At 42.5% G+C, this 21,914-nt stretch overlaps 1 protein-coding gene across 1 annotated transcript in view; it reads right to left on the reverse strand.

Moving 5' to 3' along the window:
• The window catches only part of BCL9 (BCL9 transcription coactivator), a 132,292-nt gene extending 114,382 nt beyond the window's left edge, over positions 1–17,910 (reverse strand). Inside the window, exon 1 of the mRNA XM_072138845.1 lies at positions 17,636–17,910. The gene's annotated coding sequence lies outside the window, so the exon portion shown is untranslated. The remainder of the gene's footprint in view (positions 1–17,635) is intronic.
• Between the last annotated feature and the right edge of the window lie 4,004 nt (positions 17,911–21,914).

A 21,914-nucleotide genomic window follows, 5' to 3' on the forward strand; every position in this document is an offset into this window, starting at 1 on the left:
GTCCTCTAGTCACACAGTCCTCTAGTCACACAGTCCTCTAGTCACACAGTCCTCTAGTCACACAGTCCTCTAGTCACACAGTCCTCTAGTCACACAGTCCTCTAGTCACACAGTCCTCCAGTCACACAGTCCTCCAGTCACACAGTCCTCCAGTCACACAGTCCTCCAGTCACACAGTCCTCCAGTCACACAGTCCTCCAGTCACACAGTCCTCCAGTCACACAGTCCTCCAGTCACACAGTCCTCCAGTCACACAGTCCTCCAGTCACACAGTCCTTCATCCACACAGTCCTCCAGTCACACAGTCCTCCAGCCACACATTCTTCCAGGCACACAGTCCTCCAGTCACACAGTCCTTCATCCACACAGTCCTCCAGTCACACAGTCCTTCATCCACACAGTCCTCCAGTCACACAGTCCTCCAGTCACACAGTCCTCCAGTCACACAGTCCTCCAGTCACACAGTCCTCCAGTCACACAGTCCTCCATTCACACAGTCCTCCAGCCACACAGTCCTCCAGTCACACAGTCCCCCGGCCACACAGTCCTCCGGTCACACAGTCCTTCATCTACACACTCCTCCAGCCACAGCGTTCTTTCGCTGTATACGGTGTGTGCTTCCAGTCTTCCCTTCATTGGGTAGAAGGAGTCTTTATTTCTTGAGCAAAAAAGTTAACAACACAACACATACCACGACAGTTAAAAACACTTAAAAGGTCCTATAGTCCATCAAAACAGACCCGAGTACAGAACCATGAAGATCCAATCATACATATACCAAGTGGCATGAGCGAGGAAGGAGATGCTAAACTGCCAGGAGAACAGGTATTCTGTGTTCTGTATTCTGTGTTCTGTATTCTGTGTTCTGTGTTGGTAACTTGTTTTGCTCATGAAATCCAGAATTGTTGTACTATTTGCCCTTACACTCTCTTAGTTTTTCTGCCCCATGGTCTATTACTGTGTGTTGGTTATTATACTTTACATTATTTGGTTGTGCAGATCGTCTTTTGTACAGACTTAGCACAATAGTACTAGTTACTAAAACTAATATTTGAGCTGTATCTAAGCTCATCATGTGTGATTCTGTCTTCATATCTGATGTATCTAAGCTCATTACTCTCCTCCTGGCTAGTGTATCTAAGCTTACACCATGGGATCTGCTCAGCTAGTGTATTGAAACCCAACATTTGTGATACTCTCATCTGAGCTATTGTGTATCTAGGCTCCTCATGTGTGATTCTGTTTTTTCCCATCTAATGTATCTAAGCTCATCACTTGTCAGTCACCTATTTACATCCAGTGCAATCCTCTCTTCTGTGCTAGTGTATCTAAGCTCATTCTATGTAATACTCTCTCCTTGGCTAGTGTATCCAATCTTCCAATATGTGAGATGGTCTGCTGAGCTATTGTATCTAAGCTCAGCATTTGTGATAGTCCAATCTGAACTAGTGTATCTAAGCTCATCTTTTGTGATTCTTTCTTCCGAACCGGTGTATCTAATCTTGCCGGTTGCGACGCTTCCTGCTTTTGTGACCTTATATCTAAGCCTAATCATGTGTGATACGCTCCCCTAAGCCTATAAGAAGTTCCCATTCCCCTGTCACTACTAGTAGATGACTGATGTATTCATGGTCACCCAGCTTTCCCAGAACCAGATGATTAATTCAAAAGAAACGACTGTCCAAGTCAATGCACCAAAGAATTCAAAGGGTTAAAAATAAGGAGAAATAATTGCTGGAGATTTGGGAATATCACTGCGCTCTATCCCGCATTCCGTATTCTAATGTGCTACCAGAATTTGGCAAGAGCCCCGGCTGCTGGCACTGCGCGGAGCCAAATCAGAAGGGGGCAAGACGTATCCTCTCAGGCCAACATTAGCCGAACCTCCTCTGCCAGGGGCGGGCAGGGTGCCCGCACCATCCTGCTGGCTGCCATCTACCGGCAGGTTAAAGGGTCCCTCTAAATGAGACCTGGCACCGAGCACGACAGCGGCTGTTCTTTCTAGTACTGGAAGGAAATGATTTCCCCCGTTCTGTGTACGCAGCTCTCCCACCGCTGCAAGTCATTAGTAACGAGAAGAACATAACAATTTAGCGCTGCGCCGTACAAGAACTGGAACAAGAATCGGAGGATTATTAGGCTCATTGTGGCACCTCACCTTTAATAATCTCCAGTGTAAGTGCATGAGGAGTAACAATGTTTCCTTTCATTGTGTGGCTCTTCTCTGTATGCTGCTCCCTACTCCATAGACTTCCATGTCATCTCAATTCTCAGTGAGTTTATGTCCATCTTGCTAGCAAGTAGGAATTCAGTGGAAAAGTTAAAGGCAGGAGGGAGGATGGAGACGAAGGAACTGATCTCTCATTTATTACAGTTTCACTTTTACTTGTCACTTATAAAGAGTTTTGGAAAAAGTTACTATTTGTATTAATTTCCATGTCCAAGTTGTATCCTGTAGTATTCAGTAGTTATGGGAATTACGGCTCTTCTTAGTGAGCCGGCTCATTAGGCCCTGCTCACTAAGAAGAGCCGGCTCCTGTGGCTCCTGGACGGCTCACTATTAAATACATAATAGCGAGCCGAAGACTCAGGTTAAAGGGGGTGTGGTGAGCCGGTTAGGGGCGGGGTTAAGTGAGCTATCGGCTCAGTGAGGTGAGTCGGCTCACGTCGTTCACGAACAAGAGCAGGCTCTTAGAGCCGACTCGTTGGCGAATGACACATCACTAGTATTGAGGAGTCCCATCTCCCGGGGTGGTCACAGGATATTCTGCTCTATACTGCCTCTCCAGGTACACAGACTTGTTTCATGTTTCTACTTCACAGTCTAAAGGACAGAAATCTGGCAGGTTCAGGTTGAATAAAAATTCTGTAAGTAACAAACATGTTAATTGGTGTATTGCATAACCCATGACCTCCAGGGAGACACTGACCTTTGGATGTTTTCTATTTTGTAGAGAGAAGAAAAAATCTATCAAATAGATGGAAATATATAACTTATCTTGAGTTACATCCTGTATTATACTCCAGAGCTGCACTCACTATTCAGCTGCTGGTGCAGTCACTGTGTACATACATGACATTACTTATCCTGTACATCCTGTATTATACTGCAGAGCTGCACTCACTATTCTGCTGCTGGTGCAGTCACTGTGTACATACATGACATTACTTATCCTGTACTGATCCTGAGTTACATCCTGTATTATACCCCAGAGCTGCACTCACTATTCTGCTGCTGGTGCAGTCACTGTGTACATACATGACATTACTTATCCTGTACTGATCCTGAGTTACATCCTGTATTATACCCCAGAGCTGCACTCACTATTCTGCTGCTGGTGCAGTCACTGTGTACATACATGACATTACTTATCCTGTACTGATCCTGAGTTACATCCTGTATTATACCCCAGAGCTGCACTCACTATTCTGCTGCTGGTGCAGTCACTGTGTACATACATGACATTACTTATCCTGTACTGATCCTGAGTTACATCCTGTATTATACCCCAGCGCTGCACTCACTATTCTGCTGCTGGTGCAGTCACTGTGTACATACATGACATTACTTATCCTGTACTGATCCTGAGTTACATCCTGTATTATACCCCAGAGCTGCACTCACTATTCTGCTGCTGGTGCAGTCACTGTGTACATACATGACATTACTTATCCTGTACTGATCCTGAGTTACCTCCTGTATTATACTCCAGAGATGCACTCACTATTCTGCTGCTGGTGCAGTCACTGTGTACATACATGACATTACTTATCCTGTACTGATCCTGAGTTACATCCTCTATTATACTCCAGAGCTGCACTCACTATTCTGCTGCTGGTGCAGTCACTGTGTACATACATGACATTACTTATCCTGTACTGATCCTGAGTTACATCCTGTATTATACTCCAGAGCTGCACTCACTATTCTGCTGCTGGTGCAGTCACTGTGTACATACATGACATTACTTATCCTGTACTGATCCTGAGTTACATCCTGTATTATACCCCAGAGCTGCACTCACTATTCTGCTGCTGGTGCAGTCACTGTGTACATACATGACATTACTTATCCTGTACTGATCCTGAGTTACATCCTGTATTATACCCCAGAGCTGCACTCACTATTCTGCTGCTGGTGCAGTCACTATGTACATACATGACATTACTTATCCTGTACTGATCCTGAGTTACATCCTGTATTATACTCCAGAGCTGCTCTCACTATTCTGCTGCAGGTGCAGTCACTGTGTACATACATGACATTACTTATCCTGTACTCATCCTGAGTTACATCCTGTATTATACCCCAGTGCTGCACTCACTATTCTGCTGCTGGTGCAGTCACTATGTACATACATGACATTACTTATCCTGTACTCATCTTGAGTTACATCCTGTATTATACCCCAGAGCTGCACTCACTATTCTGCTGCTGGTGCAGTCACTGTGTACATACATGACATTACTTATCCTGTACTCATCCTGAGTTACATCCTGTATTATACCCCAGAGCTGCACTCACTATTCTGCTGCTGGTGCAGTCACTGTGTACATACATGACATTACTTATCCTGTACTGATCCTGAGTTACATCCTGTATTATACTCCAGAGCTGCACTCACTATTCTGCTGCTGGTGCAGTCACTATGTACATACATGACATTACTTATCCTGTACTGATCCTGAGTTACATCCTGTATTATACTCCAGAGCTGCACTCACTATTCTGCTGCTGGTGCAGTCACTGTGTACATACATGGCATTACTTATCCTGTACTGATCCTGAGTTACATCCTGTATTATACTCCAGAGCTACACTCACTATTCCGCTGCTAGTGCAGTCACTGTGTACATACATGACATTACTTGTCCTGTACTGATCCTGAGTTACATCCTGCATTATACTCCAGAGCTGCACTCACTATTCTGCTGGTGCAGTCACTGTGTACATACATGACATTACTTATCCTGTACTGATCCTGAGTAACATCCTGTATTATAATACTGCAAAGCTGCACTCACTATTCTGCTGCTGGTGCAGTCACTGTGTATATACATGACTGTCCAAGTCAATGCACCAAAGAATTCAAAGGGTTAAAAATAAGGAGAAATAATTGGTGGAGTCTTTTATGGTCCCTAAAAATAAATTTAGATTTCAGAACAAACCTCAAAATGAATCCAGACCCCAAACCTCAGAATAAAAAGAAAATAATCTGGGCCCTACAATCGATTTAGACCCTAAACCAGACCCTGGTGAGTAAAGTAGGGATCTCCAGTATGGAGTGTGATCCCCGCTGCGGTGAAGTGATGTGATGGAGTGAGTAAGCGACGCTGGAGAGGCCCCTCCGCTCTCCCTGGGAAGATAAAACAAATAATTACAGCGGGAGCCGCCATAACGAGGGGTTAAGTGATGGGGAGATGCTTTAATTAGACAAATCAGAGAGAGAGAGCTGAAAGTTAGACGGCTCTTAAAGGGCTTCTCCAAGTTTTTATCAATGAAGTTGATTGGTTGGCGCTCAATATCCATGAACATGGGGAGTGACGTCCCCGGAGGTGTCCCGGAGGTGTCTCGCTTTGTCTCTCAGGTGTCACTCACTGCTGCGGTCTCTTTGTCTGTCCTGCGGCTATGTCTATTATAGAGTCTGGGCCCCCCCCAGCTGCCCGGCCCTGGCTGTCCTCCAGCTGTCCCCCTCCCCCGCCAGCGTTTCTGCTGTCTACAATTTTCATGCTTTCCCCCCCCGTCTGTCCTGGGACGTCTGATTCTGCACGGAGAGAAACTTTTATAAGTTGCAAAAAAGTTGTGTATAAGCAACATGAGCGGAGGAGTAACATGAAGCTTCAGACCCCCCCGGCTACCGTGTGCCATTTATAACACTGCTGTCTTCTCATGGGCCCCCTGGGGCACCAGGGCCTAGGTCTGCTGCTACCTCCGCACTGACCAGGCGCCTCTAATTGTTGCAACCCCCAGCATGCCCCAGACTTTGAAAAGAAACTTTATCTAAAATTCACACATTGGGGGGGATATATCATATGCACAGCGAGGGTGCAATCAATGGTCTTCAGTCTGCACCCCAACCTGGCACAAGCTATAGCTAGTGTGCAGACGCAGGGTGTCCCCACCTCACACCGGCCCACTGCACAGCTCAGGACCAGCCCCTCCTCGTCCATGTGCCGTAGGGGGTGAAATATGCTCCGCGCTGGGAATTATGACTGTATCGAGGTTTGTACAAGACGTGATAACACCCCTCGAACGTTACACAAACCACACCCCTTTCTAAGGCGGGACACGTAGAATTTGCCTAAATTTTTTGGGACACTCCTGGGAGATGTGGAACTGTTTGGAAGGGACGAGAAAGAGTGTTGCACCCAAACCGGAGGACTCAAATTGTAGTAACAAAACACTTTGTGCCGGATTTTTTTCAGGGGGCCCTTTTTATTTTATATTATATTAAGGGGCCCCTATGAGTCGGCCAAGGGCAAATATAAATCCATCAGACCCTTTGTGGGATTAATTTACCAGGAAAAGTTAAGTTTTCCATCTGTAATTGGTAACCAAAGTGGCTTCAATTCACTGACGCCAGCAGATCTATTGAAGAACTGAGGGACAAAATATATCGTAAAGAATAATTAGATGTAAACTACAATATTCTTTCTACCTGCAGGCACCACTAGGGGGAGCTCACTTCATGCTGTCTATACATTGAACTCTTTAACAACAGAGTATGCAGTCAGCTCCTGAGCTCCCCCTAGCTGTAGGAAGACAAAATTTTAATTCTTTAGTTTAACTTCTTTTTTTATTGCATATATTTTTTAAAATTGTATTTATATTATCTGTTGCAATTCATTCATTGTATTCTTTATTGTCTACACAGGGGATTTGGAGTAGAAGATTTTGGACTTTACCATTGTGTTATATGGTGGAGATTCACTTTAAGGGCACCGCAGTATACGGTATCACAGGGTGCAGTATGATAGGGAGGCCTCCGCTTCTCCCGTGCTGGAGATCTATGGAGCTTCTACCATCAGCCTCAGTTTATGTGGCGCCCGTGGGGAGATGAATCGAGTGTCAGGAGAGAACTCTCCGTCCCCGTCTCTACGCACGCTTGTTATTATAATGTACAGCGGGGATGCGCAGCTCCGGGACTACACCTGCTATTATTAATCTGATGTGTCGGGGCCCCTGAGAAACGTAAAGATCAGCCGGGACAATAACAGATCATTCATTAAATTACACGTAACATACGGCGTGCGCTTATGGGTCACCACTACCAGAGGGAGAGGGAGAGGGAGGTGTCTGTGCAGCAGAGCCGAGATTGTCATCTAACTCTATTCATGTGATGAAAATAACATTTCTATATGTATTTAATTTCTAATCTCTCATATCCATCTATTTATATATCCCCTATTATCTACCTCATATCTATCTATCTATCTATCTCATATCTATCTATCTATCTATCTCATATCTATCTATCTATCTATCTATCTATCTCATATCTATCTCATATCTATCTATCTCATATCTATCTATCTATCTCATATCTATCTATCTCATATCTATCTATCTATCTCATATCTATCTACCTCATATCTATCTATCTATCTATCTCATATCTATCTATCTCATATCTATCTATCTATCTATCTATCTCATATCTATCTATCTATCTATCTATCTTCTATCTATCTATCTATCTACCTCATATCTATCTATCTATCTATCTCATATCTATCTATCTATCTATCTATCTATCTCATATCTATCTATCTATCTATCTATCTCATATCTATCTCATATCTATCTATCTCATATCTATCTATCTATCTCATATCTATCTATCTCATATCTATCTATCTATCTCATATCTATCTACCTCATATCTATCTATCTATCTATCTCATATCTATCTATCTCATATCTATCTACCTCATATCTATCTACCTCATATCTATCTATCTATCTATCTATCTATCTATCTATCTATCTCATATCTATCTATCTATCTATCTCATATCTATCTACCTCATATCTATCTATCTATCTATCTATCTCATATCTATCTACCTCATATCTATCTATCTATCTATCTCATATCTATCTATCTCATATCTATCTATCTATCTATCTCATATCTATCTATCTATCTCATATCTATCTACCTCATATCTATCTACCTCATATCTATCTACCTCATATCTATCTACCTCATATCTATCTACCTCATATCTATCTATCTCATATCTATCTACCTCATATCTATCTATCTCATATCTATCTATCTACCTCATATCTATCTATCTATATATCCCCTATCGTCTATCTCATATCTATCTATCTAAAATTTGGAGAGTCCAGAGCAGCACAAGCCGATAGTTGGTGTAGTAGCCGATGATACCTTGGCATGGGTCCCCAAGTGCTGCCTCTATCATTATATATATCTATCTCCTATCGATCTATCTCCTACCTATCTATCTATCTATCTATCTCCTATCCAGGGCCACATTTATCACTTTTGTGCGCCTAAGTGTAGTAGTTGCGCCTAAATTCTGGCGCACTGTTTTGCCAGATTTATCACAAGCTACAACCATCTGTGATAAGGTAATTTTCTGCCTCTTATTAATCACTTTACTTTAACACAGTTTAGGCGCAATGTTAGATTCGGGCAGTTACATGTGATCCTGCTACAAGCTCCTCTCTGCTTCTCCAACAGCCCAGTATGAAGATAACACTCACAGCAGCACCCAGGTGTGTGACACCCAGCACCCAGTGACCTCCTCAGCAGCACCCAGGTGTGTGACACCCAGCACCCAGTGACCCTCACAGCAGCACCCAGGTGTCTGACACCCAGCACCCAGTGACCCTCACAGCAGCACCCAGGTGTCTGACACCCAGCACCCAGTGACCTCCTCAGCAGTGGCTTCTCCTGGAGGGGATCCCCCAGTGCCGATCTCCTGCTGCACCCCTGTAATTCTGCACAGTATCCCCCTCAGACACACTGGTGATACTGTGCAGAATTACATGGGGGACACTTGTCTGTAGTATCTGCAACATTCTGCAAAGTTCTCTTCTCTCTTGCTTTGAGCTCAGCGTTTTGCAGAATATTTAGTAAATAGAAGGTGATGAACTGTAAATAGAGTCTGCAGCTCCTGTCTGCAGAGTATCTAATGTATCTATTATATGTTCTAGTGTCTGCAGTGTATGTAATGTATCTATTATATGTTCTAGTGTCTGCAGAGTATCTAATGTATCTATTATATGTTCCAGTGTCTGCAGTGTATCTAATGTATCTATTATATGTTCCAGTGTCTGGCTGAGCTTTGCTGCTAGAAATGAGCTCTTCTGCACAGGGGCTCAGTGCTTTCTTCTCAGATAACGCCACCTGCGGGTGTGTTTTTGCGCCCGTTTTTGCACCTAAATGAAAACGTTGCAAGTGATGAATATCATTAGGCGCAGCAAAACATCTGGATTGGTAAGATAGATGAGGGAAAGCTGCTTATTTTTGCTGCGTGGCTAGTTTGGCGTTTAATCGCAAAAATGGCGCAAAAACGGTGCGCCTGAATGAAAAGGCGCAAAAACAACAGAAAAAACGAGTGATACATGTGGCCCAATGTATCTATCTCCTATCTATCTATCTATCTATCTATCTCATATCTATCTATCTATCTATCTCATATCTATCTATCTATCTATCTATCTATCTATCTCCTATCTATCTATCTATCTCTCTATCTATCTCATATCTATCTATCTATCTATCTCCTATCTCAAGCTTGAGAAAGGCTTCGGATGAAGCTGAAACGCAGCAGCTTGGGAATAAACACCACTTGAGTTATTCCCCTACTATTGGAGTGTCATAAATTTTTTCTAATATTCTAACTGTTGAGGGACGTGGCTGGTCCTGTGGAGTGTGCACCCACCCTAATTTTTGTTTGTTGCAGTGCCGCTAAAGAACTTTTCTATGTTTGTATATCTATTTATCTATCTATCTATCCCATTTCTATCTCCTATCTATCTATCTCTTATCTATCTATCTATCTATCTATCTCCTATCTATCTATCTATCCCATTTCTATCTCCTATCTATCTATCTATCTCATATCTATCTATCTATCTATCTATCTCATATCTATCTATCTATCTATCTATCTATCTATCTCATATCTATCTATCTCTTATCTATCTATCTATCTATCTATCTCTTATCTATCTATCTATCTATCTCATATCTATCTATCTATCTATCCCATTTCTATCTCCTATCTATCTATCTATCTCATATCTATCTCCTATCTATCTATCTCTTATCTATCTATCTATCTATCTATCTATCTATCTATCTCATATCTATCTATCTATCTATCCCATTTCTATCTCCTATCTATCTATCTATCTATCTATCTCATATCTATCTATCTCCTATCTATCTATCTATCTATCTCATATCTATCTATCTATCTATCTATCTCATATCTATCTATCTCATATCTATCTATCTATCTATCTCCTATCTATCTATCTATCTCCTATCTATCTATCTCTTATCTATCTATCTATCTCATATCTATCTATCTCATATCTATCTATCTATCTCCTATCTATCTATCTCTTATCTATCTCCTATCTATCTATCTCATATCTATCTATCTATCTATCTCATATCTATCTATCTCATATCTATCTATCTATCTCATATCTATCTATCTATCTCATATCTATCTATCTATCTATCTATCTATCTATCTCATATCTATCTATCTCATATCTATCTATCTATCTATCTATCTATCTCCTATCTATCTATCTTCTATGTATACACTTCAGTCACCACCAGGTGTAAGCATCGGTTTGGTAAAGTGTGCATCAAAAATTGTTTCAATAACCAAAAATGCACCCAAGATTGTGCAAAAATAGGAACGCAAGTTATTTTAAGGATATCAACCCAAGGATAAATCAAAGAGAGCTCAAAAAATGTGAAAAACAGCCACAAAATGCAAGACTAAAGACACATGTGCCCCATAGTCTTTCTGCAGCTATTGGTGGAACATACACAATAGATTCGGCCATAGTGAACGGTCATCTGGGACTTATTGAACATTTTTATGCCGCCATGATGGACACTATCCTCTGTCCATTACAGAGAGGCGTGGCACCCTGACTCCCCCATGCAGGTCCATCTGCCTCTGGGGACGGGTGGTCCTCCCCTATGCTGGATCCCACCATTCCTGGGCCTCGGAGCCTCATGTCTCCTCTTTGGCTCTGTGCAGGAATGTGGCCCCGGGCTGCATCTCACATCACTAGCCTCATCCTGGATATCCAGCTCAGGGAAAGTTTCCTGGTCCCCAGACGGGTTTTTTCGTAGAAAGTAGGGATCTCTGCCAGCAGTTGGCATCTGGGCCCTCGGAGCGCAGCCTCCAGTCCCACGTGTAATCCATCGTGATGGGGATTTCATGGTGCGGCCTATGGGGAACTTGGAGAAAGACCTGAAGAACTTTCACAGGCCGTGTGGCTGGTGGAGACGCGGAGATAATCTCTTGTGTTTCCCGTATGCGGAGAGCAGCAGATTGACAGCAGCAGATACAGCAAATCCACCAAATGTGAAGCAGCAGCTCCCAGCTCCCCCAGTACAGCCACATTAACCCTTCACTGCCCCCTCAGGAAGAATACGGATATATCTGCCCCCTCCATGTTCATATAACCTACACATCACGGGGGGCTGGTGGCCAATGGCTGCTGTATGGTTCCGGTGTGGCCCATTGTGTCAGTAGGTAAAAATTAGAATATTTAGGTCCTAGCCTTTAACCCATTATAGAAGGGACATTTTCTGGAAGCAGAAGATTTAAGGACAGAAAATAAAAAAATTTAGGACTGTTGGCAAGATGGAATGTCTACGTATCTAGTAACTTTTTATCTATCTATCTCATATCTATCTATCTATCTTCAGTATTGTTACCATGACCTACCTGTGTAAAGTCTACTTACTGCAACCTACCTGTATAAAGTCTAGTGACTGCAACCTACCTGTATACAGTCTAGTGACTGTGACCTACCTGCATACAGTCTAGTGACTGTGACCTACCTGCATACAGCCAAGTTACTGCAACCTACCTGTATACAGTTTATTTATTGACTGAAACCTACCTAGATACAGTCTATTGAATGCAACTTACCTGTGTACAGTCTAGTGACTGCAACCTACCTGTATACAGTCTAGTGACTGCAACCTACCTGTATTCAGTCTAGTGACTGCAAACTACCTGTATACAGTCTAGTGACTGTGACCTACCTGTATACAGTCTAGTGACTGTGACCTACCTGTATACAGTCTAGTGACTGCAAGCTACCTTTATACAGTCTGGTAACTACGACCTACCTGTATACAGTCTGGCAACTACGACCTACCTGTATACAGTCTGGCAACTACGACCTACCTGTATACAGTCTAGTGACTGCGACCTACCTGTATACAGTCTAGTGACTGGGACCTACCTGTATACAGTCCAGTGACTGGGACCTACCTGTATACAGTCTAGTGACTGCGATATACCTGCATACAGTCTAGTGACTGCGATATACCTGCATACAGTCTAGTGACTGCGACCTACCTGTATACAGTCTAGTGACTGGGACCTACCTGCAGACAGTCTAGTGACTGCGATATACCTGCATACAGCCTAGTGACTGTGACCTACCTGTATACAGTCTAGTGACTGGGACCTACCTGTATACAGTCTAGTGACTGGGACCTACCTGTATACAGTCTAGTGACTGCGATCTACCTGCATACAGTCTAGTGACTGCGACCTACCTGTATACAGTCTAGTGACTGCGATATACCTGCATACAGTCTAGTGACTGTGACCTACCTGTATACAGTCTAGTGACTGGGACCTACCTGTATACAGTCTAGTGACTGCGACCTACCTGTATACAGTCTAGTGACTGCGATCTACCTGCATACAGTCTAGTGACTGGGACCTACCTGTATACAGTCTAGTGACTGCGATCTACCTGCATACAGTCTAGTGACTGCGATCTACCTGCATACAGTCTAGTGACTGCGATCTACCTGTATACAGTCTAGTGACTGGGACCTACCTGTATACAGTCTAGTGACTGCGACCTACCTGTATACAGTCTAGTGACTGCGATCTACCTGCATACAGTCTAGTGACTGCGACCTACCTGTATACAGTCTAGTGACTGCGATATACCTGCATACAGTCTAGTGACTGCGATATACCTGCATACAGTCTAGTGACTGCGACCTACCTGTATACAGTCTAGTGACTGCGATCTACCTGCATACAGTCTAGTGACTGCGACCTACCTGTATACAATCTAGTGACTGTGACCTATCTGTATACAATCTAGTGACGGCGATCTAACTGTATATACCCCAATCATTATTTATCAAGCACCTGACTTCCTATATAACTGGCTACCATTACACTACACGTTGCTATGGGGCAAATTCATGTCAGTGTCTTAAAGAAAACATAGCAACCAATCGCTGAGCAGCTTTCACTTTGAATTCAGTCCTTGAAAAATCAAAGCTGCGCTTTGATTGGTTGTCAAACTTCACATAGAAATAATGTCTTTGTATACAAGTATTCATCAGCAGCCATCTTTTTTTTATTGTTGCCTCTCACAGTCTCACAGTCTCCTTCCCCTATGTCAAGCACATACTAAGGCCTGTGTGCCTGGGAGGAGGGGGACGGGTTATTTTTATTGACCCTTTAAGCAGAATTTCTAGTCATTGCTTTCAGTTGCAACAGCCAAGCAGTCATGGACGTGTTTCATCAGGCTGACTTATAAGGATATAATGAAGGGATAAAGTCCAACATAGGACTAGGAGTTGCACAGACTTGTCATCACAGTCTCATAGTCTGTCATCCCAAATAGTCTTACCTGTGGGGCAGTACAGGGGCGGCAGAGCGTCACCGGCTCTATTAGAGTAACATTGCCCGGTATTGCAGATCATTGGGTGCCATTCAGGTGATTGGGATGACCTATTGTACCAGGCACAATTTATGTAAGTGCCCCAACCTTTCATTTTACTGAGTGACCCAGGTCACAGGGGATCGACCCTCATCAATTAAAAATTAATCACTTCTATACTTTGCTTGATCCCCAGCGATCAGCTGTGATCTATTGGGGAACCTGAAAACAGCTCCTCTTACGAATGTAATCATTCAAATCAATGAGGTCCGCGGAGCGCATTTTCGTCGGGTTTCCCGACGATTTCCGTTTTGCGCCGCATCGCGCTGGGAACTGTGTTGCACAGGATCGGATTTTGGCACCGTCTTGCACGCAACAGAAATCAGGGGGCGCAAGATTTAACAATTAGAATTGTGTCGCAAGACATGCACTTACAAGCACCGGGAAGAAGAAGGTGAACTCCGGCGGACCTCGGCATGGAAGCGACGGATGCAGGAACTCGGGCGCACAATCTTCATGAATCGCGCCGGACTTCATCCTCGTTGGACCGTCCGAATCAGGGATCGCGACAGGACCAGGTAAGTAAATTTGCCCCAATGGGTTGTGTCTATAAAATCCGAGCCTACAGGTCCTCCAGAACGAGCAGAGATCATAATTCTCCACCTCTGCAAACAATAAGACGTCCGACCACCCACATCCAATTTTGGTATATTTCGCTAAAACTTGTTATTTTATAAGTAAGAATTTGATTGATTCAATTTACCTTTACCCAAAATTATCCCAAAAATGAGAAATCCATTTGGAGTCAGAAGACGGAATCATAAAATGTTTGGGCTCCCATCAATTTCCAAAATAAACAACTCCAACCTATGGCTCAGCAATGGTTGGGGAACTACAGCTTCTTGCACAAAGTTTGAATGTTACACGTTGGAGATAAGTAATTTCAGACTTGGCCATCAAAGGATCCGCTGGTGGGGTCAGACGCTAATCCTAAACTGAGTCCTTGAGGTTCAGCAGAAGACAACCCACTTTGGAGTTTTTAGCTTCTTCACTTTGGAAATATCACAACTACATTAAAACAGAATGACATGTTCCCTTTCAGCCCTTTTCCCTTCAAAATGTTACAGCATTGCTTATGATTCTGACACCCTGTTGACTTATTGATATGGATGGGATAAGATCATAGATGTCAAGCTAAACTTAACTTTTACCATCTCCCAAAAAAAGAACAAGTACAATATTCCCCTCAAGAAGCAGAAAAGTAAAGTGTTTTGTATCCACAAGCTCTGAGTCAGTGGCCAATAGAGATTTCACTCTGAATGACCAAGTTAGATTTTTTTTTTGAGAGTGTCCTTAAATGAACTTATAGGTCTCCGGTGGCTCTCGATTGTGGAGATCACTTGGAAATGGGCAATATTCTCCTGGCTTTTCAGATCGGCGATTGTAGATATGAAGTGGACTTAAAGGGGTTGTGCAAATATAGGCAATTATCCCCTATTGACTGTAAGAGGGATAAGTATCTGGTCGCTAGAGAACTTCCAAGATGCAGTCTCATATAGTGTGAATATAGAGTTCCGGTTGAGCATGCACTCCTGTGCTTCATCCATGTGGCTCCCTTTTCAGGATGTTCAACTATTCTCCTTATTACTTCGGTTCCCCACAGTCAAATCCCTGCAACGTATTTCAGATTGACTGGCTGACTATCTTATGTTCAAGTTCCGGCTGAGTGTGCATGTGCATAGATGACAGTGTTCGGAGGTCTATGGCCACCTCTACCCCAGTATGTTTACCTTGCATTATGACGAAATACAAAGATAACATCACTTGTCAAGTTGAAAATCTCAAAAAAATTAACCCCCACATCAACAACTACTCTTTGGCTACAAGGCCCATCAGAATTGGAATTTTTTTGCAAAAAGTAACCAACATTTTTACCTCAATGGTTAATAGGAACTTCTACTACAATGTCCTTGTGTTGAGAATGATCCAAGATCTTTAAAGAAGTCTTCAAGATTCTCTGACTATGTCTAAAATCTTACTTAGTCGTCATCTTAAATGGTTGGTTCAATTTTCAGAAGAAGCACTGGAAAAACTACCTGCCCTTCGGAACCTGATTGATAACCCACCACTGTTTCCTAGTACCTCTACATAAAGGGGAAGGACATCATAGACTTCTAGAAATTACTTAATCGAAACCTTGGTACCGATGGGATCTACTTGCAAGTATTTGTCAGGTGTAAGCTAGAGTTTAAGAAAAAAGTAAGCAAAACAAGCTAAGAGCAAACACCTAGTAACATTCTCAAGTCAATGATGCCGCAAATTCATGTAAGAGTTCACCAACTTGAACAACATGACCCCAAACATAGTTGAAGAAGTTCTGTCTTTTTGCTAATTCCCTCCGCAGTCTCATAGTAAGTGATCGTGCTCCCGTCTTCGCTCTACTATACCTGCACAGGGAATAGAGTAGTGTTGTGGAATCGTACTTAATACCCCGCGCAGGTATCCACTGACATAGGACCTATCCCTCGGAGACTCTCTCAATGACTGTGACCACAAGACCAGAAGCAGTGATAATGAAGAGCCACTTTAAGAACCACAAACCGTAATGATTGTATTCAGTACTCGGCTCCAGAGTATCAACCTTGAGTGGCTTATTCCTACTAGTCATACATTTAAAAAGTTGTCAAAATTCTACATTTTTAATCTCAATTTTGCACACATTTTCGCACTATGTTTATATTTACAGAAGATACAATAGCAAATTATGGCTTCCAATAAGGAGACAGTCCCAGCATTAGGATAGTGAAAACCCACAAACGCCTTATACAATTACATAACAAAGAAACGCGGAAAGTATCCGCCTGTATGTGATTTATAAGCAGCGGCTCTGCCATTGCCCGGTGCAGGCTACACGCTTACAATAAGGCTTATGTTACACCAATGAGATCGATGCTGACAACTACATGAAATCACAGCATGGCATATGTAACAGCGCAGAAGGAAATCTGATCGTCTGGTAGGAAAAAAAAAAAATCCAAATTTCTAACACACAGACTGGAGAGACAGATACCACAACCGCTTCAGTATCCTAGGACTCCAACCTAGCCAAAAAAGTTTAGGTATCTCCCATATCCATGGCAGGAGAATTACAGGGAATACAGTTCTTGATACATTGTTGCAAAATGATACAAATATTTTGGTTCGAAATTGATACAACAATTTTTTTTTCGATTCTTTTCTGACATGACAATACACGACGTGACGAGGTTACATATGGTCAGACACAACATTTACGATCTTAATAATATCAAAAAGTTCCCTCCGGGTATTTTTGTGGGGGCTACAATTTTTACAAAGTTTATAATTTTACCCCGCAAAATTTTTGAGAGTGCAAATATTTTTCTACAAATTTGGCCTGGCTTCCAAATATATGTTTTTTTAAGAAATATTTTGCCGTGACGGTATGTGTGGCGGTCACCTGCCTCCACGTGAAGGTAGAGCGAGTGTCTACGGGCACTGGCGGCCGTCTTATTGTAACGTGTCTGACCAGCGTAAGTGTCACTCATGCCATTGCTGGATGCAAAGAGAGAGTGTGTGTGTGTGAGCGCAGGAATCCAGCCGTAAGCCCCCTCCTCCCCTCCCACAGCAAACAAGCTGCCAAAAGAAATCAGGAATGGAACTCTCTCCCCTTACCTTCTCTCCTCACCACAAGGGCTGCTGCTTGAGGCGCATTGGTAGAAGTGGCGAAGGGCAATGAGCAGTCAATGGCCACAAGAAAGGCGACTTGGCTTGCAATCCCTGGCCCTTAGTGTTGGAGACACTAGGACAACATCAAAGCAACTTTAGGGGGGACACTTTAGGGGCCTATTGTCTGCCCGTGATCTGATCTGCGCTTCTTGCGACTCCCCCTCTGGAAGCTGGGAGACTTGGTACGGCCCAGGCATTCATGCCAAGTAGCTTTCACACATGGAAGCTTGTCTCAAGCATTTGCTGACAAGCCACAAACAAGACATTCTCCCTCCCACTTTTTTTTCTCTTCTTCCTCCTTCCACCACCTCCCCCCTCTCCTCCTCCTCCTCCTCCTTTCTTCTAAATGCAAACTAAAAACTCCAGTGACAGACAAACAGAGCAAAGCGGAGAATGCAAGCAGGAGCTGGTGCAAGAATGGGCGCACATACATGCACAGAGCCACACGCACATGCACACACGTACATGCACACACATGGGGCTACAGCTAAAGCTGGGGGGGGGGGGGGGGGAAGGGAGCGCCTGGCTCTCCTTTATCCCTGCAAAATGGCAGAAGACATGATCATTGTTATGATCAAGGGCTCCTGACTCCTAATTATGCTAAATTCCAAGAATGGGATTAGACTGACCCGCCCGGTATCTCCTCCAGCCAATGCCAGACCCGTCCTGCCCGGCCGCTCTCCTGACGCTACTGATTGATACTTTCTGCTACAATGTTTACACATTATTTACGGATACACTTAGTTACATTCAGAGCAAGAGACAGAGGAAAGTTCCAAATTGCAACAGCGTTTTTCATCCAAATGATTGGGTCCAGTCAAATTTTGGTCAAATTGCAAAAAATATATTTGCCATTTTTTAGAAATTTAAAACTTGGTAATTTGCATTCCTTTGTTTCATTTTTAATGTTATTTATTTGTCTATTATTTATTTATTTTCAAAAACTAATATTTCTATTTTCTAAATAATATATATTTTTTAATTTATTGTATTTGCTATGCTAAAACTTATTTCCATTTTACACTGTTTTTGATTATTAAATTTTTTTCGTTTTATTTTTCAAGTCACAGATTTTCCATTTCAAATTTAAATGACATTTGACTTTTCCTTTTTTTTTTTTTGATACAAGGGGCCACATTTATCACTTTTGTGCGCCTAAGTGTAGTAGTTGCGTTTTGCAGAATATTTTGTAAATAGAAGGTGATGAAGTGTAAATAGAATCTGCAGCTCCTGTCTGCAATGTATCTAATGTATCTATTATATGTTCCAGTGTCTGCAGTGTATCTCATGTATCTATTATATGTTCTAGTGTCTGCAGTGTATCTAATGTATCTATTATATGTTCTAGTGTCTGTAATGTATCTAATGTATCTATTATATGTTCCAGTGTCTGCAGTGTATCTAATGTATCTATTATATGTTCCAGTGTCTGCAGTGTATCTAATGTATCTATTATATGTTCTAGTGTCTGCAGAGTATCTAATGTATCTATTATATGTTCTAGTGTCTGCAGTGTATCTAATGTATCTATTATATGTTCTAGTGTCTGCAGTGTATCTAATGTATCTATTATATGTTCCAGTGTCTGCAGTGTATCTAATGTATCTATTATATGTTCCAGTGTCTGCAGTGTATCTAATGTATCTATTATATGTTCTAGTGTCTGCAGTGTATCTAATGTATCTATTATATGTTCCAGTGTCTGCAGTGTATCTAATGTATCTATTATATGTTCCAGTGTCTGGCTGAGCTTTGCTGCTAGAAATGAGCTGTTCTGCGCAGGGGCTCAGTGCTTTCTTCTCAGATAACGCCACCTTCGGGCTGGAGTGTTTTTGCGCCCGTTTTTGCGCCTAAATGAAAACGTTGCAAGTGATGAATATCATTAGGCGCAGCAAAACATCTGGAAATGAACGATAGATGAGGGAAAGCTGCTTATTTTTGCTGCGCGGCTAGTTTGGCGTTTAATCGCAAAAATGGCGCAAAAACGGTGCGCCTGAATGAAAAGGCGCAAAAACAACAGAAAAAACAAGTGATAAATGTGGCCCAAGGTATGCAATCACTTTACATGGGATCACTTCGGCAGCAACATATACTGGAGCTCTGTTAGAGAGATTGGCATTGATCCCAGCCCCCGTCAGGACTCACATCTATGGAAAAAGAGACAGAAGATGAGCATAAAATTGAATTATTGTGGGTAAATTTCACGCTGAACCTGTCTGGGGAGAAGGGACTGGGAATCTTTCTGGTTTGGATGGGGGAAGGTGGAGACACTACACATCATGTCAGGTCTGATGATAATCTGCAATAAATACAGGTCTGTCATCTATCTGTAATATCTATTATATATCTATCTATTATTTATCTCATATCTATTAATCCGTTATCTATCCATCCATCATCTATCTATCTATCTATCTCATATCTATCTTCTATCTATATATCTATCCATCGATCTCATATCTATCTATCTATCTATCTATCTATCTATCTATCTATCTATCTATCTCCTATCTATCTATCTATCTATCTATCTATCTATCTATCTATCTATCTATCTATCTATCTATCTATCTATCTCTCTCATATCTATCTATCTATCTCATATCTATCTATCTATCTCATATCTATCTATCTATCTCATATCTATCTATCTATCTATCTATCTCTCTCATATCTATCTATCTATCTCATATCTATCTATCTCCTATCTATCTATCGCTCTCATATCTATCTCCTATCTATCTATCTATCTATCTATCTATCTATCTCATATCTATCTATCTCCTATCTATCTATCGCTCTCATATCTATCTCCTATCTATCTATCTCCTATCTATCTCCTATCTATCTATCTATCTATCTATCTCCTATCTATCTATCTATCTCATATCTATCTATCTATCTCCTACATATCTCTTATCTAGGTATTCAGAGGTCTCCATACAGGCTTCCATTGGACTGTAGTTCCCTCTCAAGTCTGTACAGAGGATATTGAGGCCGACTAAGATCATCCCGGGAATGGGTCCACTTATGTCTTCAAGTGTCCCTGTCACCATAGATGTATTGATGCTCACTTGTCTCCTGCTTTCCTGGGGCTCACGTTGTCTTCTTATTCTGTGCTCTTTGTTACTGGTGCACTGGTCTGGAGGGTCGGGTAGACAATGGACTTTAAGACAAAAGCGGAGATGGAGAAGTCCAAGGCTCAGTCTGGTGTATAATTGCACAGACGTGGGGTAGGAACGCCCTATACCGGCCATCTACACCGCTGGATGTGCCCCCATTCGTGCCCCTTCACATGTACGCAGGTGGCGTGTAGCAGGAAATAGGCGCAATTCCCGAAATGCACGTATTTCAGGGCTTGTATGCCAGAATTCTGGTGCACAAACTCCGATAAATTACCCCCAGAGATCACTCTCCAAATGTCACATCAGCTCTAAGCTATTTCCCACGCCTGGTCAGCGGCAGCTAAAATTGTGACTTGTTTGCAACTTTTTAAAAACTTTTCACATCTGCATTCAGGTGATAACTCCTAACACTGCAGAAAGCTATACAATGGCAAAAAAGTCACAAATAAGGTAGAAAATGCCAAGCCAAAAATTAGATACATGTGCCCAATAGTGTCCTATCTGCAGGCAGCATGTTACAGAGCAGGAGGAGCTGAGTAGTTTGTACAGTGTCCTATCCACATGCAGCATGTTATAGAGCAGGAGCGGAGCAGATTGTACATAGTGTCCTATCTGCAAGTAGCATGTTATAGAGCAGATGGAGCTCATACGATTGTCCATAATGTCCTATCTGCAGGCAGCATGTTATAGAGTAGGAGGAGCTGAGCAGATTGTACATAGTGTCCCATCTGCAGGCAGCATGTTATAGAGCAGGAGGAGCTGAGCAGATTGTACATAGTGTCCTATCTGCAGGCAGCATGTTATAGAGCAGGAGGAGCTGAGCAGATTGTACATAGTGTCCCATCTGCAGGCAGCATGTTATAGAGCAGGAGGAGCTGAGCAGATTGTACATAGTGTCCCATCTGCAGGCAGCATGTTATAGAGCAGGAGGAGCTGAGCAGATTGTACATAGCGTCCTATCTGCCGGCAGCATGTTATAGAGCAGGAGGAGCTGAGCAGATTGTACATAGTGTCCTATCTGCAGGCAGCATGTTATAGAGCAGGAGGAGCTGAGCAGATTGTACATAGTGTCCCATCTGCAGGCAGCATGTTATAGAGCA

Source organism: Engystomops pustulosus, chromosome 2, assembly GCF_040894005.1.
Source record: "Engystomops pustulosus chromosome 2, aEngPut4.maternal, whole genome shotgun sequence".
NCBI classification, from domain to species: domain Eukaryota; kingdom Metazoa; phylum Chordata; class Amphibia; order Anura; family Leptodactylidae; genus Engystomops; species Engystomops pustulosus.